Source organism: Haematobia irritans, chromosome 1, assembly GCF_050003625.1.
Source record: "Haematobia irritans isolate KBUSLIRL chromosome 1, ASM5000362v1, whole genome shotgun sequence".
Taxonomy (NCBI): domain Eukaryota; kingdom Metazoa; phylum Arthropoda; class Insecta; order Diptera; family Muscidae; genus Haematobia; species Haematobia irritans.
In genome coordinates, this window is record NC_134397.1 from 238,513,725 (window position 1) to 238,531,087 (window position 17,363).

A 17,363-nucleotide genomic window follows, 5' to 3' on the forward strand; every position below is an offset into this window, starting at 1 on the left:
TTATATGGCCCCAGAAGCTAGAGTTTTGGCCCAATTTTGTTGAAATTTTGCATTGGGAGTACAATTAGTAATATAGTCATGTGTGCCAAATTTGATTGAAATCGGTTCAGATTTAGATATAGCTCCCATATATATGTTTTTCTGATTTCGACAAAAATGACAAAAATAATTTTCCTAAACTTCTAATAGAAAATTTTGTCACAATTTTATTTCTGTAGAAAATTTTCCAACTATACACTGCACCACACTGTGGAACAAGATATTATAAGTTAGTGCATATGTTTGTAACACCCAGAAGGAGAAATAGACACATGGTGTCTTTGGCAATAATGCTCAGGGTGGGTCCCTGAGTCGATATAACCATGTCCGTCTGTCCGTCCGTCTGTCTTTGAACACATTGAAATTGAAAAGCTAGAGGTACTTTTTAGCCATAAAGAGGTTTGCCAAAAATGGTGAGCATTGGTCGATGTTTTCGTATGTTTCTCATATAAACAGACCTCCCGATTTGGGGCCTTGGACTTATAGAAACCGTAGTTTTTATCCAATTTGCCTGAAATTAGAAGTCTAGAGGTATTTTAGGACCACAAAGAGGTGTGCCAAAATTTGTGAGTATCGATCTCCCGATTTTACTTCTTGGGCTTCTAGAATGCGTAGTTTTTATCCAATTTTCCTGAAATTGTAAATATTCTGGTATTTTAGGCTCACAAAAACGTGTCTCGGATTAAGTTTTTATCGGTCCATTTGGTAATGCCTCCATATAGACCGACTTCACTTCTTGAGGGTGTAGAAGGCGCACTGATCATGAAAATTGCTTGAAACTCAATGTAAAATTTCCAGATTTTACTTCTACAGATTTAAGATTTCAAATCAAGACGTTATTTAATTAAAATTTTCTTGCACACTTACTCAAACAAAAATGGTTCTTATAAATCCAGAATCTGATATAGTCCTCATAGGTGAAATCTTTAAATTCATCATCGGGAGGTGTCTTCAAGTCCTCAAGCCCTCCTGAAATTTCAAAGGAAACTTTAATATTTGGTTCATGGTGCTGTTATACCCACCACCATAGAATGGTGACGGGGTATAATAAGTTTGTCATTCCGTTTGTAACGCATCGAAATATCGATTTCCGACTATATAAAGTATATATATTCTTGATCAGGGAGAAATTCTAAGACGATATAAGCATGTCCGTCTGTCCGTCCGTCCGTCTGTCTGTCTGTCTGTCTGTCTGTCTGTCTGTCTGGCTGTCTGTTGTAATCACGCTACAGCATTCAATAATGGAGCTATCGTCCTGAAATTTGGCACAGAATCGTCTTTTGTCTGCGCGCAGGTCAAGTTCGAAGATGGGCTATATCGGGCCATGTTTTGGTATAGCCCCCATATAAACCGACCTCCCGATTTGGGGTCTTTCGCTTATAGAAACCGTAGTTTTCATCCAATTTGCGCGAAATTGAAAATCTAGAGATATTTTCGGACCTTAAAGAGGTGTGCCAAAAATGGTGAGTGTCGGTCCATGTTTTGGTATAGCCCCCATATAAACCGACCTCCCGATTTGGGGTCTTTCGCTTATAGAAACCGTAGTTTTCATCCAATTTGCGCGAAATTGAAAATCTAGAGGTATTTTGGGACCTTGAAGAGGTGTGCCAAAAATGGTGAGTGTCGGTCCATGGTTTGGTATAGCCCCCATATAAACCGACCTCCCGATTTGGGGTCTTTCGCTTATAGAAACCGTAGTTTTCATCCAATTTGCGCGAAATTGAAAATCTGGAGATATTTTGGGACCTTAAAGAGGTGTGCCAAAAATGGTGAGTGTCGGTCCATGTTTTGGTATAGCCCCCATATAAACCGACCTCCCGATTTGGGGTCTTTCGCTTATAGAAACCGTAGTTTTCATCCAATTTGCGCGAAATTGAAAATCTAGAGGTATTTTGGGACCTTGAAGAGGTGTGCCAAAAATGGTGAGTGTCGGTCCATGTTTTGGTATAGCCCCCATATAAACTGACCTCCCGATTTTACTGCTTGGGCTTATAGAAACCGTAGTTTTTATCCAATTTGCCTGAAATTGGAAATCTAGAGGTATTTTTGGGCCATAAAGAGGTGTGCCGAAAACGGCACAGTCGGTATTTTAGTGTAGCCCCCATAAGAACGATTTCCCGATTTAACTCCTTAGGTTTCTAGAAACCGTAGTTTTTATCCGATTTGCCTAAAATTGTAAATATTCTCGTATTTAAGGCTCACAAAAACGTGTATCGGATTAAGTTTTTATCGGTCCATTTGGTAATGCCTCCATATGGACCAATTTTACTTCTTGTGAGTATAGAAGGCGCACTAATCATGAAAATTGCTTGAAACTCAATGTAAAATTTCCAGATTTTATTTTTCGGGTGAAAATCTACATATTTAAAATTTCAAATCAAGACGTTATTTTATAATTTTCTTGCACACTTACAAGATATGTTAATGATTCCTCTAAAACTCAAACAAAAATGGTTCTTATAAATACAGAATCTGATATAGTCCTCATAGGTGAAATCTTTAAATGTATCTTCGGGAAGTGTCCTCAAGTCCTCAAGCCCTCCTGAAATTTCAAAGGAAATCCTAATATTTGGTTCATGGTGGTGGGTATTTAAGATTCGGCCCGGCCGAACTTAGTGCTGTATACTTGTTTTTTATTCAATTCGCATGAAATTGAAAATTTTGCGGTATTTTAGGACCATAAATATGTGTGCCAAATAGATCGTGCATCAGTTCATATTAGGGCATAGCTCGCATTTAGACCGATCTTCGGATTGGTATTCTTAAGCTCCTAGAAACCGCAAGTTTTATCCGATTTTCCTGAAAATTTAAATCCAGAGGGATTTTAGTACCAGAAATAGGTGTACCGAATATGATATGCATCGGCCCATGTTCAGATATGGTCCCAATATAAACGGCTACCCTATTTGGAAGCGGTCCAAGGTTTGGCATAACACCTATATAGATCGATCTCCGTTATTTTTTTATTTCTCGGACTTCTAGAAACCTTAGTTTTTATCCGATTTTCCTGAAATTAGAAATCTAGATGTATTTCAAAACCACAAATAGGAGTAACGAACATTATGCGTATCGGTGTATATTTTGATAAAGCACCATTTAGACCGATTTCCCAAATTGTCTTCCTTAAGATATGGAAGTCGCAATTTTTATCCAATTTACTTGAAATTGGAACAACATTTGGATAACCAGAGTCAATAATAATATTGTTTATCACCTTAATGTAAATATCAAAAATATATTGCTTTACAAAATCTAATACAAAATTGTTTCTCTAAGTAAAAATTCTGCATACGCTAGATAACATACCCTGTAAATTATCATGCTGAAATCTATCCGCCAGTTGACATTCGTAATCAGCCCCTTTCTGCAGTTTCATATCAAATTTTCTGTATAGTTATGCTATAGTTTCCTTTGTAACTTGTTTCCGTTGTGTCCGTTTTTTTTCTGTTCTTCCCCAATTTTAGTTTCCATTTAGCTTTGGTGGAATTTAGAGAGCATCCTCAAATGGATTCAATAAAACACCCATCTTCTAACAGCTCTCCACCAGAATAGTGTTGCTATCTTAGCAAAGGCGGATCCTGGTAAATCATTTACACGTGAATAAGAGAGCTATTTCGCTAGAGCGAAATTGCAAACTTTGCCCTTCTGCTGGGACAACTTTTTCACTGGGGGTAATTAATGTGAATAAGGCGTGTAATTTATGGATTAGGGCCAGATTACCAAAAATTTGGTTTTTCAGCAATTAGTTCCCTTGTGTTCTCTAGCCAGTTGGCAATAGCGAAATATTTTAAACATTTAAGCAACAAGATAATGAGATCTAACTTTTGGCCATATGAGAAGAGTCAATTTATTAGAAAAGTTTTACTGTTAGAGGACAAACGATATGCTAGCAAATTTATTTGAACTAAAGGGGGTCCAGTGTCATATTTGCGCAAATTTGTATGCGAAAGAATTAAGTGTGAACATTTTTGTACTCACCATCAAAGGATGGTGTTGAGAATATAGTGGCTATGCCGTTCCATTAGCAAGGTATTGAAATATCGAGCTCATAATCACGGAACAATTCTAAGACTATCTAACCGTGTCTCTAAGATATTGATGTAGCCCGATGTACTCCTTAGTTTTATTTCTTAAGCATATAGACTGAATTTAAAATTCTGTAAGTAACATATTTTAGGTCCATAAACAAATGAGACAAATAAGATGTGAATCGGTCCAGTTTTTGGCACGAGAGTGGCCTTTTATTTGAGAGAAATGGGTAAACCTGGTGTTGTTGTACTCAAAACGATTTTGACAAACGAGCGCTTTTTTTTAATTATACACCCGAAGGTGTTTGACAGTGAAAAACAATACGAACAAGTATATACGGCCGTAAGTTCAGCCAGGCCGAATCTTATGTACCCTCCACCATGGCTGGCGTAGAATCTTCTACATCCACAATTAATTTACTTGGGTTGCGGTCTATGGCAAGGCATCTTAAAACTTCTTAACATCATCTTTTAAATTGTAAGTTAGTCCATGCGGGATATATAGTAGACAAAAAAGGTCGATTAAATACGTATATATTCAGTTCTTGACGGTATATATAGGGAAGAAATAATTACAAACCTATATGAACTTTTGTGCGGGACTTATAGAGCCAGAATTGAAATATGGGGCCGCTTTAAATGGGGGCTATATACAATTATGAACACGAGTCTATAAAAAATGGTAGATTTTTTTACTGTTTTGTAGATTGGTAGAATTTTTGATGTTTTGTAAATAAATAAACAATTACACAAAAAAAAAATTCACGAAAATTTTTCCAATTAAGTTATAATTGAGTTTTACAAATTTTCAATTAATAATTAATTTACTCAACAAATTTTTTAATTGAAACAAAAATCAATCACAAAAATTAATAGCATCAATTAATTGTTTAATTGACTTTCAATTAATTTTTTAATTGATACTATCATTTCTGTGATTGAACACATTTCAATTAAAAAATTAATTGGATCAATTAATTTCGTGATTGAATCAGAAAAAAATTTTTTGTGTGTAAATTCGGACAAAATTTTGTATTGAAATAAAATGTTGACAAAATATTTTATAGAAATAAATTGTTTACAAAATTTTCTATAGAAATATTAAATGTTTGGGGGCTATATATAATACAGATTGATACGTACCAATTTTGGCATGGTTGTTAGAGACCACATACTAACACCACGTACTAAGTTTCGAGCGGATCGGATGAATTTTGCTCCTCCAAGAGACTCCGGAGGTCAACTCTGGGGATCGGTTTATATAAGGGCTATATATAATTATGGACCGATATGGACCAATTCTGGCATGGTTGTTAGAGACCATATACTAACATCACGTACCAAATTTCAACCGAATCGGATGAAATTTGCTTCTCTTAGAGGCTCCGCAGGCCAAATCTGGGGATCGGTTTATATGGGGCTATATATAATTATCGACCGATGTGGACCAATTTTTTCATGGTTGTTAGAGACTGTATACCAACACCATGTTCCAAATTTCAGCCGGATCGGATGAAATTTGCTTCTCTTATAGGCTCCGCAAGCCAAATCGGGGGATCGGTTTCTATGGGGGCTATATATAAATATGGACCGATGTGGACCATTTTTTGCATGGTTGTTAGAGACCATATACCAACACCATGTACCAAGTTTCAGCCAGATCCAATGAAATAGGCTTCTCTTAGAGGCTCCGCAAGCCAAATCCGTGGGTCCGTTTATATGGGGGCTATACGTAAAAGTGAACTGATATGGCCCATTTGCAATACCATCCGACCTACATCAATAACAACTACTTGTGCAAAGTTTAAAGTCGATAGCTTGTTCTGAAGTTAGCGTGATTTCAATAGACGGACGGATGGTCGGACATGCTTAGATCGACTCAGAATTTCGCCACGACCTAGAATAACATAATTATGGACCAACACCATGTACCAAATTTCATCCGGATCAGATGAAATTTGCTTCTCTTAAAGGCTCCGCAAGACAAATCTGGGGATCGGTATATATGGGGGCTATAAATAATTATGGACCAACACCATGTACCAAATGTCAACCGGATCGGATGAAATTTGCTTCTCTTTGAGGCTCCGCAAGCCAAATCTGGGGATCGGTTTATATGGGGGATATACCTAAAAGTGAACCGATAACGCCCATTGGCAATGCCATTCGATCTTCGACTTCGGACGGACGGACATGCTTAGATCGACTCAGACTTTCACCACGCCCAAGAATATATATACTTCATGGGGTCTGAGAGCAATATTTCGATGTGTTGCATACGGAATGACAAACTTATTATACCCCCATCACCATTCTATGGTGGTGGGTATAAAAATGTGTCAGCTGTTTAAACCAGTGTTGCCAAAATGATAATAGCTAAAAAAAATCACCATTTAATTATCCCGCCTGTCGCACTGTCAGCTTTATGCCTGAATGCAATAGATCAAAATGCTTTGGGAGAATTGTACATAATAAAATTTATGTCACCGGAAAAAATTTGTCAGCTGCTAGACACTGCGATTTTTATCCTATTTTCCTGAAATTAAAGTACACCCATAAGTGTGCCGAATATGGTGTGCATCGGTCATTATTTGGGTATAGCCCCCATATACAACGATCTCCTGATTTAATTTCTTGAGCTTCAATACATCGCGATCTTTATGCGTTTTGCCTGAAATTTAAAATCTTATGACATTTTTGTTCCATAAATAGATGTGCTGAGTACAGCCTCCACATAGACCGATCTTCCGATTTAATTTTTTTTTAGCTTCTAGACACCTACATTTTTATCCGATTTGCCTGAAATTACAATTTTAAGCCTACACATAAGTGTGCGAAATAGGGTGTGCATCGGTGAATGTTGAGGTATATCCTCCATATATAGAAATTTTGTACATGGTGGTAGTATATGGTCTCTAACAACCATGCAAAAATTGGTCCACATCGACCCATAATTATATATAGCCCCCATATAAACCGATCCCCAGATTTGACCTCCGGATCTTCGTGGAAGAGCAAAATTTAACCGATTCGGTTTGGTACATGGTGTTGGTATATGGTCTCTAACAACCATGCTAAAATTGGTGCACATCGGTCCATAATTATATATAGCCCCCATATAAACCTATCCCCAGATTTGACTTCCGGAGCCTCGTGGAAGACCAAAATTTAACCGATTTGGTTGAAATTTGGTACGTGGTGTTAATATATGGCCTCAATCAACCATGCAAAAATTGCTCGAAATCGGTCCATAATTATATATAGACCCCATATAAACCGATCCCCAGATTTGACCTCTGTAGCCCCTTGGAGGAGCAAAATTCATCCGATTCGGTTGAAATTTGGTACGTGATGTTAGGTTAGGTTAGGTTAGGTTAAAGTGGCAGCCCGATTAAGATTCAGGCTCACTTAGACTATTCAGTCCATTGTGATACCACATTAACTAAAAGTACCTATTACATATGGGCACTTCTAGTTTTAACCGCTGAACCTTCTTGATTATTTTTCTTTGTTGAACCAACCAGATTGTTCCAAAAATATTAGCAGGCTGCTTAAGTTAACGTTTTCCAGATCCGCCAGTAATCTGAAGCTATATGCTACTAAAAGTTGCTTGCGCTTTACACAAAATGCAGGACACTCACACAAGAGGTGTTTAATTGATTCTTTTTCCTCCGCATCATGACAGCTCATACAATAGTCATTATACTTCGCGCCAATAGTTTTTGCAAAATCTCCTATCAGGCAGCGACCCGTTATAGCAGATATCAGGAGTGATATCTGACATCTCGAGAAAATTAGCATATCTAGTGTGCGGTTTAAGTTTAAATGGGGCCATATTTGCTTGGTGTCGTTACAACCCTTGCAATTCTCCCATCGAACATTTGCCATCATAACAGCCTTCTCACGCAGCATGAGCTTGCAGGTAGCTAGGGGCATACCAACAAATTCTAGTTCCCCTGGAATATGTAAGGTAGTCCCTAGCCTTGCCAACTCATCCGCTTCGCAGTTCCCCGGTATGTTCCTATGGTCAGGCACCCATATTAGGTGAATATTGTACTGCTCAGCCATCTCATTGAGAGATTTGCGGCAATCGATGGCCGTTTTCGAGTTGAGGAACACAGAGTCCAAGGATTTTTTTGGAACATTACTTCTCAGCCAATTCGCCACCTCTCTTATTGCTAATATTTCAGCCTGAAAAACACTACAGTGATCAGGTAATCTTTTCGCTATTCGAAGTTCCAGATCTTTAGAATATACTCCGAAACCCACTTGGCCATCCAATTTGGAGCCATCAGTGTAGAAATCTATATATCTTTTATTCCCCGGGGTCCGTGTACACCACGCCTCACTGTTGGGAATTAGAGTCTCAAACTTTTTGTCGAAAAGTGGACTCGCCAAAGTGTAATCCACTACGTTAGGCACATCTGGCATTATTTTGAGGACCGAACTGTGACCGTAACTTTTTTCCGACCACAGCGATAGCTCGCGCAACCGCACAGCCGTTGTTGCAGCTGACTGTTTGGCCAAAATGTCTAAAGGCAATAGATGCAGTATGACATTAAGGGAGTTTGTTCCTGTCTTGCTGAATGCACCTGAGATACACAAGCACGCCATACGCTGAACTTTATCTAAACCTGTCGGTTGCTGAAGTGCCGGCCACCAGACTACAACACCATATAGCATTATAGGTCTAACCACTGCCGTGTATAGCCAATGTACAATTTTTGGTTTCAGTCCCCACTTTTCCCCTATTGCCTTTTTGCACGAGTATAAAGCTACCGTTGCTTTCCTCGCCCTTTCTTCAATATTAAGCTTAAAGTTCAGCTTCCTGTCCAAAATAACGCCAAGGTATTTTGCACACTCCCTAAAGGGAATTTCAATACCCCCTAAGGAAATGGGCCTAACTGTGGGAGTTTTGCGATCTTTGCAGTACATGACTATTTCTGTCTTTGCAGGATTTACCCCAAGACCATTATCTTTCGCCCATTTCTCAGTCATCCGGAGGGCTCTCTGTATAATATCTCTAATTGTTGATCTCTAATTGTTGATGTTAGTATATGATATTTAACAACCATGCCAAAAGTGGTCCATATCAGTCCATAATCATATGGACTGATATGGACCGTTAACAACCATGCCTAACGAGGTCCATATCGGTATATAGTTATATATAGCCCTCAGATAAATAGATCCCCAATCACACAAAAATTGGTCAATATCAAGTTCATAATTTTATATTTCAAGTCTGGCTCGATATCGATTCGTAATTATTTGTAGACTTACCTATACATACCTTTTTTGTCTAATATATACCACGTATGGACTAACTCATTATTTAGAAAACGATCTTAAGAAGTTTTAAGATACCACAATCCAATTAATTCGATTGTGGATGACAGTCTTTCGTAGAAGTTTCTACGCAATCCATGGTGGAGGGTACATAAGATTCGGCCTGGCCGAACTTACGGCCGTATATACTTGTTTAAAACTCAATTAAAATTTTAATGGGAAAAATTCTAGCGAAATTTTTTTCTGTGTAGTGGGGTTCGTGTGCTTATACACATCGCAATTTTTATACGATTTGTTTGAAATGAAATATCTGCCGATTTGACTTTCTATACTTGTGAGCCACCGTGGTGCAATGGTTAGCATGCCCGCCTTGCATACACAAGGTCGTGGGTTCGATTCCTGCTTCGACCGAACACCAAAAAGTTTTTCAGCGGTGGATTATCCCACCTCAGTAATGCTGGTGACATTTCTGAGGGTTTCAAAACTTCTCTAAGTGGTTTCACTGCAATGTGGAACGCCGTTCGGACACGGCTATAAAAAGGAGGTCCCTTGTCATTGAGCTTAACTTGGAATCGGGCAGCACTCAGTGATAAGAGAGAAGTTCACCAATGTGGTATCACAATGGACTGAATAGTCTAAGTGAGCCTGATACATCGAGCTGCCACCTAACCTAACCTAACCTAGGCATTGCACATTTTCCGATTTTTCTGAAATTGGAAATATAAGCCAAATTTTGTTTTAAATTTTCCTAACTTGCCGTCATGAAATATTATTGAGGTGATCATGTTCCTTCTCTCCGTAAGGTCTTCCGGTTAGGTTAGGTTAGGTCGTAGAGAATGACATCAAATCTTGAATTGATGTCCACTAAGACCACTTTACTTTACCACTTAGACGATGCAATTCTCCCAACTTCTTCCTTCTGAGATGGTCTACTTTAAATCGCTCAAGAACTTCCATTTGTCCGTCTTCCTTAAAATCGCTTAAAACATCCAATCAGAGGTCCTGATTAAGGCGAGTGTGTTCATTAAGCTTACTCCCTAATTTCGGTGAGTGCTTGAAAGAAAAAGGAGCCCAGTATCTTGTTTCATCACTGGCTCAGGACACCATCTACAAATCTCGCCATCTTTAAGGCCTATTCTTACCATATGTTTGCCTAGTGTTATAATTACAATTAAATGCTGAACGTCCTGTCTGTACATCGCCATCAAAATTTCACACCATATCAACTTGGTTTACTCGCAAACTTCCGAGTAAACCCAACGTCCTTGCCGATGGTGAATATGAATCCTGTAAAGAATGAATGCATCAGGGGGAAAACCTCCACAAAGACATTATTCCTTCCACGAGTGCCCTCCTTAACTAGCACATATGCCTCCCCATTTCCAATCAAAATTTTATGATTTAACTTATCGTGGTCACTCGAATGATAGGGGGTTAAAAACTACAGAATTTAGATTCGAAATCATATGAAAAGCGTTGTGTCATCAAATTTTCTTGCACGCTTAGACGATGTGTTTAAGGTTCCTCTAAAACTTCATCCAAAATGGTTCTTATAAGACAAGACACAAGCATAGCTTTACCAAATAAGAAAAACATTTTACTAATTGACTTGAATTGGATCCTTTTTGTGTCAGCAGGTGTTATTGTTTCTCATTGACCCAGAACATGTTAGCATCATCCAAAATCAGATAAACATCATTAGTTTACGTTTATAGCCAATGTTAGTCGCTTGTCATTGTATGCTCGTTAGTCATATACCACTGTACTACCTTATCATCATACTTTCCGACAAATGACCAGTCATAGCTAGCTATGGATTGGTACTCGTTTCCGATAATTCCGTCATTCTGTCTGTTATTGTTGGATATCAATAAATTTCTCTTAGCTTAATTCAATATAATCGCAACAAATTGATTGTCAATAGTTCGAATTGACACTTACACCCTGCTCTAACCATCTAATCAGAAGGGAAAGACAAGACATCCGGCAATCGGAACGTTAATCCCAGGGAGACTTTAGACAATGATGATGGTGCTGCAACCATTGATGATAACGATTACCTTACGCACACACATACACATCAACCGTGAATAGTTGAATATTAGGGGGAAAGATGAGAACAGTGTAAGAGAATGCACAATGGGATGAATTTTACAAATACACTTACTCCCAGAGAAGGTATATTATCACTTCAAACATGTTTCAAGAGCACACTGTTATTTTTTGACGAGGAACATGCAACATGGGAGACACCGTGGTGCAGTGGTAAGCATGACCGCCTTGCATACACAAGGTCGTCGGTTCAAACCAAGTTTCGACGAAACACCAAAAAGGATTATCCCATCTCAGTAATGCTGGAGACATTTCTGAGTGTTTCAAAGTGTCTAAGTGGTTTCACTGGAAACGGGAGAATCGGGCAGCACTCAGTGATAATAGAGAAGTTCACCACTGTGGTATCACAATGGACTAATAGTCTAAGTGACTCTGGTGCATCGGGCTGCCACTATACCTAACATAACATAACATGTTTGTCGCAAAAATATTTTTTCCGAAAATTTGTTATCTGGTTTCGGCAAAAAAAACATTGTGCTACCAAAAAAGTTTCTCCTTCATCTTCCAAAAACAACATTTTGCACTTCTAATATGTTTAGGGCGATTTCTATAGAAAATTTTGTCAAAATTTCATTTCTATAGAAAATCTTGTCAAAATTTTATTTCTGTAGAAAATTTTGTCAATTGTTTTTCTATAGAAAATTTAATCCATTTTTTTTCATTGAAAAAAGTTGTTAAGATTTTATTTCTACCGAAAATTGTGGCAAAATTTTATTTCTATAGAAAATTTTGTCACAATTTTTTTTGTATAGAAAATTGTATCCATCTTTTCATCGAAAATTTTGTCAAGATTTTATTTCTATAGAATTTTTTTCTATATAAATTTTGATCAAAATTTAATTTGTATAAAAAATTTTGTCAACATTATATTTGTACAAAAAAATTTGTCACAATTTTATTTTTATAGAAAATTTGTTTAAAATTTTATTTCTATAGAAAATCTTGTCAATTTATATAGAAGTTTTTGTCAAAAGGTTTTTGACCACAAAATTTTATTTCTATAGAAAATCTTGTCAAAATTTTATTTCCGTAAAAAATGTTGTCAACTTTTTTTCTATAGAAAATTTAATCCATTTTTATACCCACCACCATAAAATGGTGACGGGGGTATAATAAGTTTGTCATTCCGTTTGTAACACATCGAAATATCGATTTCCGACTATATAAAGTATATATATTCTTGATCAGGGAGAAATTCTAAGACGATATAAGCATGTCCGTCTGTCTGTTGTAATCACGCTACAGCCTTCAATAATGGCGATATCGTCCCGAAATTTGGCACAGATTCGTTTTTGGTTTGCAGGCAGGTCAAGTTCGAAGATGGGCTATATCGGTCCAAGTTTTGATATAGTCCCCATATAAACCGACCTCCCTATTTGGGGTCCTGGACCTATAAAAACCGTATTTTTTTATCAGATTTGCCTGAAATTGGAAATCTAGAGGTATTTTGGAACAGTAAAGAGGTGTGTTGAAAATAGTCGGTATCGGTCCATGTTTTGGTATAGCCCCCATATAGACAGATCTCCCGATTTTTCTTCTTGGGCGTCTAGAAACTATATTTACCATCCGATTTGCCTGAAATTGGAAATCTAGAGGTATTTTGGAGCCATAAAGAGGTGTGTCTAAAATGGTCCGTATCGATCCATGTTTTGGTATAGCCCCCATATAGACCGATCTCCCGATTTTGCTTCTTATGCGTCTAGAAACAGTATTTTCTATCCGATTTGTATGAAATTGAAAATCTAGAGGTATTTTGGGACCATAAAGAGGTGTGTCGAAAATGGTCCGTATCGGTCCATGTTTTGATATAGCCCCCATATAAACCAACCTCCCGATTTGGAGTCTTGGGCCTATAAAAACCGTAGTTTTTATCCAATTTGCCTGAAACTGGAAATATAGAGGTATTTGAGGACCATTAAAAGGTATGCCGAAAATGGTGCCCATCGGTTCATGTTTTGGTATAGCCCCCATATAGACCGATCTCCCGATTTTGCTTCTAGGTCTTCTAGAAACTATATTTACCATCCGATTTGCCTGAAATTGGAAATCTAGAGGTATTTGAGGACCATAACAAGGTGTGACGAAAATGGTGCTCATCGGTCAATGTTTTGGTATAGCCCCCCTATAGACCGATCTCCCGATTTTGCTTCTTGGGCTTCTAGAAACTATATTTTCTATCCGATTTTCCTGAAATTGAAAATCTAGAGTTGTTTTGGGACCATAAAAAGGTGTGTCGAAAATGGTGCCCATCGGTTCATGTTTTGGTATAGCCCCCATATAGACCGATCTCCCGATTTTGCTTCTTGGGCTTCTAGAAACTATATTTACCATCCGATTTGCCTGAAATTCTTGAGCTCCTATAAACTTTATTTATTACCCGATTTGCCTGAAATTCGAAGTCGATATGTATTTTTACACCACTAATAAGTGTGCCGAAATTGAGGTATATCGAGGTCAATTTTTTGGTACAACCCCCATATAGACTGATCTCTCGATTCTTGGACGTCTAGAGACTATATTTTTTAGCCGATTTGTTTGAAATTGAAAATCTGGAGGTATTTTAAGATCACAAATATGTGATTAGCAAATGATGCCTATCGGTCCATGTTTTGGTATAGCCCCAATATAGATCGATTCCCGGCTTTATTTCTTGGGCTTCTAGAATCCGTAGTTTTTATACGATTTGCTGGAAATTAGTAATCTATAATGAAATTTTAGACAAACGAAATTTCCTTTTCTGATAAAGTATTTTCGTTTATTCAACGATTGTCTCTAAAATGTGTGTCAAAAAAAACTTTGCTTGTCTAAAATTACGTTTCTCAAAAAAGAAAACACTTATTTCATGGTCATGAAAATTGCTTGAAACTGAAAGTAGAATTTCCAGATTTAACTCATCGTATTTGTTTAAATAATGGCGGAAAAAATCTACAGATTTAAGATTTCAAATCAAGGCGTAATTTCATCATATACACGATATGTTTATAATTCTCTAAAACTCAAACATATTTGGTTCACATAAATCCAGAATCTGATCTGGTCTTCATAGATAAAATCTTTAAAGTTTGTCTTCGGGAACTGACTTGCTTGGGAGAAGATTTGTCATCAAACCCCCTACAATTCTATATATTATCAAGTAACCCACTACGACGAAGAGTTTTCAAAGTAAACTATTATATTTGATTCTTGGTGGTGGGTATTTAAGATTCGGCGCGGCCGAATTTACTGTTTTATATACTTGTTTTCATTGAAAATTGTGTCAAGATTTTATTTCTACAGAAAATTTTTGCAAAATTTTATTTCTGTAGAAAATTTTGTCACAATTTTATTTCTATAGAAAATTTTATCAAAATTTTATCTCTATAGAAAATTTTGTCAAAATTTTATTTGTTTAGAAAATTTTTTCATAATTTTATTTTTATAGAAAATTTTGTCAAAATTGTATCTATATAGAAAATTTTGTCAAATTGTTATCTTTATAGAAAATTTTGTCAAAATTTTATCTCTATAGAATATGTTGTCAATATTTTATTTCTATAGAAAAATTTTTAAAAATTTTATTTCTATAGAAAATGTTGTTAAAAGAATATATTATAGAAAATTTTTTCAAAATTTTGTTCTGATAGAAAATTTTGCCAAATTGTTGACAACATTTTCTATCAGAATAAAATTCTCACAGAAATTTCTATGGAAATAAAACAGATAAATTTTTCTACAGAAATAAAATTTTGCCAAACTTTTCTGTAGAAATACAATTTAAAAAAAAAAAATTTTGCCAAATTTTTGACAACATTTTCTATCAGAATAAAATTCTCACAGAAATTTCTATGGAAATAAAACAGATAAAATTTTCTACAGAAATAAAATTTTGCCAAACTTTTCTATAGAAATAAAATTTTTTCAAAATTTTCTATAGAAATAAAACTATAAAAAAATTTTTTCAAAAATTTTTTTGTATAGAAAATTTTGTAAAAAATTATTTTTATAGAAAATTGTGTCGAAATTTTATTTCTATAGCAAAGTTTGGCAAAATTTTATTTCTGTAGAAAATTTTATCAGTTTTATTTCAATAGTAATTTCTGTGAAAATTTTATTCTGATAAAAAATGTTGTCAAAATTTTGTTTCTATAGAAAATTTTGTAAAATTTTTTTTTAATTTTCGTACATTTTTTTTGCAAAATTTATTTCAATAGAAAATCTTGTCAAAATTTTATTTCTGTAGAAAATTTTTAAATTTTTTTCTATAGAAAATTTAATCCATTTGTTTCCATCGAAAATTTTGTCAAGATTTTATTTTTATAAAAAATTTGTCAAAATTTAATTCCTACAGAAAATTTTTGGCAAAATTTTATTTGTATAGAAATTTTTTTCACAATTTTATTTCTATAGAAAATTTTGTCAAAATTTTATTTCTATAGAAAATTATGTCAACATTTTATTTCTATAGAAAATTTTATCAAAATATTTCTATGGTAAATTTTGTCAAAATTTTATTTCTATAGAAAATTTTGTCAAAATTGTATTTCTATACAAAATTATGTCAATTAAATATAAATTAAATAAAAATTGTATTTCTATAGAATATTATGTAAATTTTGTCAAATTTTATTTCTATAGAAAATTTTGTCAAAATTTTATTCTTATAGAGTGTCAAAATTTTATTTCTATAAAAAATTGTGTGAAAATTTTATTTCTATAGAAAATTTTGTCAAAATTGTATTTCTAAAGAAAATTTTGTCAAAATTCTATTTCTAAAGAAATTTTTTTCAAAATTTTATTTCTATAGAAAATTTTGTCAAAATTTTGTTTATATAGAAAATTTTGTCAAAATTTTATTTCTACCAAAAATTTTGTCAACATTTTATTTCTATACAAAATTTTGTCAAATTTTTTTCCTATAGTAAATTTTGTCAAAATTTTATGTCTATAGAAAATTTTTCAAAATTTTATTTCTATAGAAAATTATGTCAAAATTTTATTTCGATACAAAATTTTGTCAAAGTGTTTTTCCTATAGTAAATTTTGTCAACATTTTATATCTATAGAAAATTTTGTCAAACTTTTATTTCTATACAAATTGTTGTCAATTTTTTTCCTATAGTAAATTTTGTCAAAATTTTATTTCTATCGAATATTTTGTCAAATTTTTGTTTCTATAGAAAATTGTGTCAAAATTCTGTTTCTATAAAAATGTTGTCAAATTTTATTTCTATAGAAAATTTGGTCAAAATGTTGTCAAAACTTTATTTCTATAGAATATTTTGTCAAAACTTTATTTCGTAGGAAATTTTATTTCTATAGAGGTAACATTTTCTTTTAGATGATTTTTTTCTATAGAAATAAAAATTTCTATCAAATAAAATGTTTGACCTTCCAGTGAGAATTTTCCAGCTTTAAATCTAGAATCAATAAAATTAAAATTAGGATACATATCTCATTTATCGAATTTCATTCTTTTTCGCGGTATATTAATAAAGCTAGTCACGTACATACAAATACCAGTTTAAAAATCCCAATTGTAACTGATGACTATGAATCATCAATTATAATTTGGATTTTTAAATGTTAAAAATGTTTTCTTAATTCCAAAAAACCAAAGATGCTAAATCCTAAATCTAATGATTCAATATTTCAGTTAATTTAAGGACGATTTCTTTAAATCAAAAATGTGTTTCTTTACTTGGCTTAGTTCATAGACATACGACTTTTATGAGGGACACAAATGTTGAAAAATTTTGTCCTTATTTTTATATAGCAAATATATTTGAAGCAAAGAATATAAGCTTTATTTTAATTTCATTTATTTTGAAGACATTTGCCTTTAATATTTTGTAAATTGCGCATCCTAAAATTGAGGTGTCGTGATCTTTACTATCACGTAAATATTTTTTCAGTGTT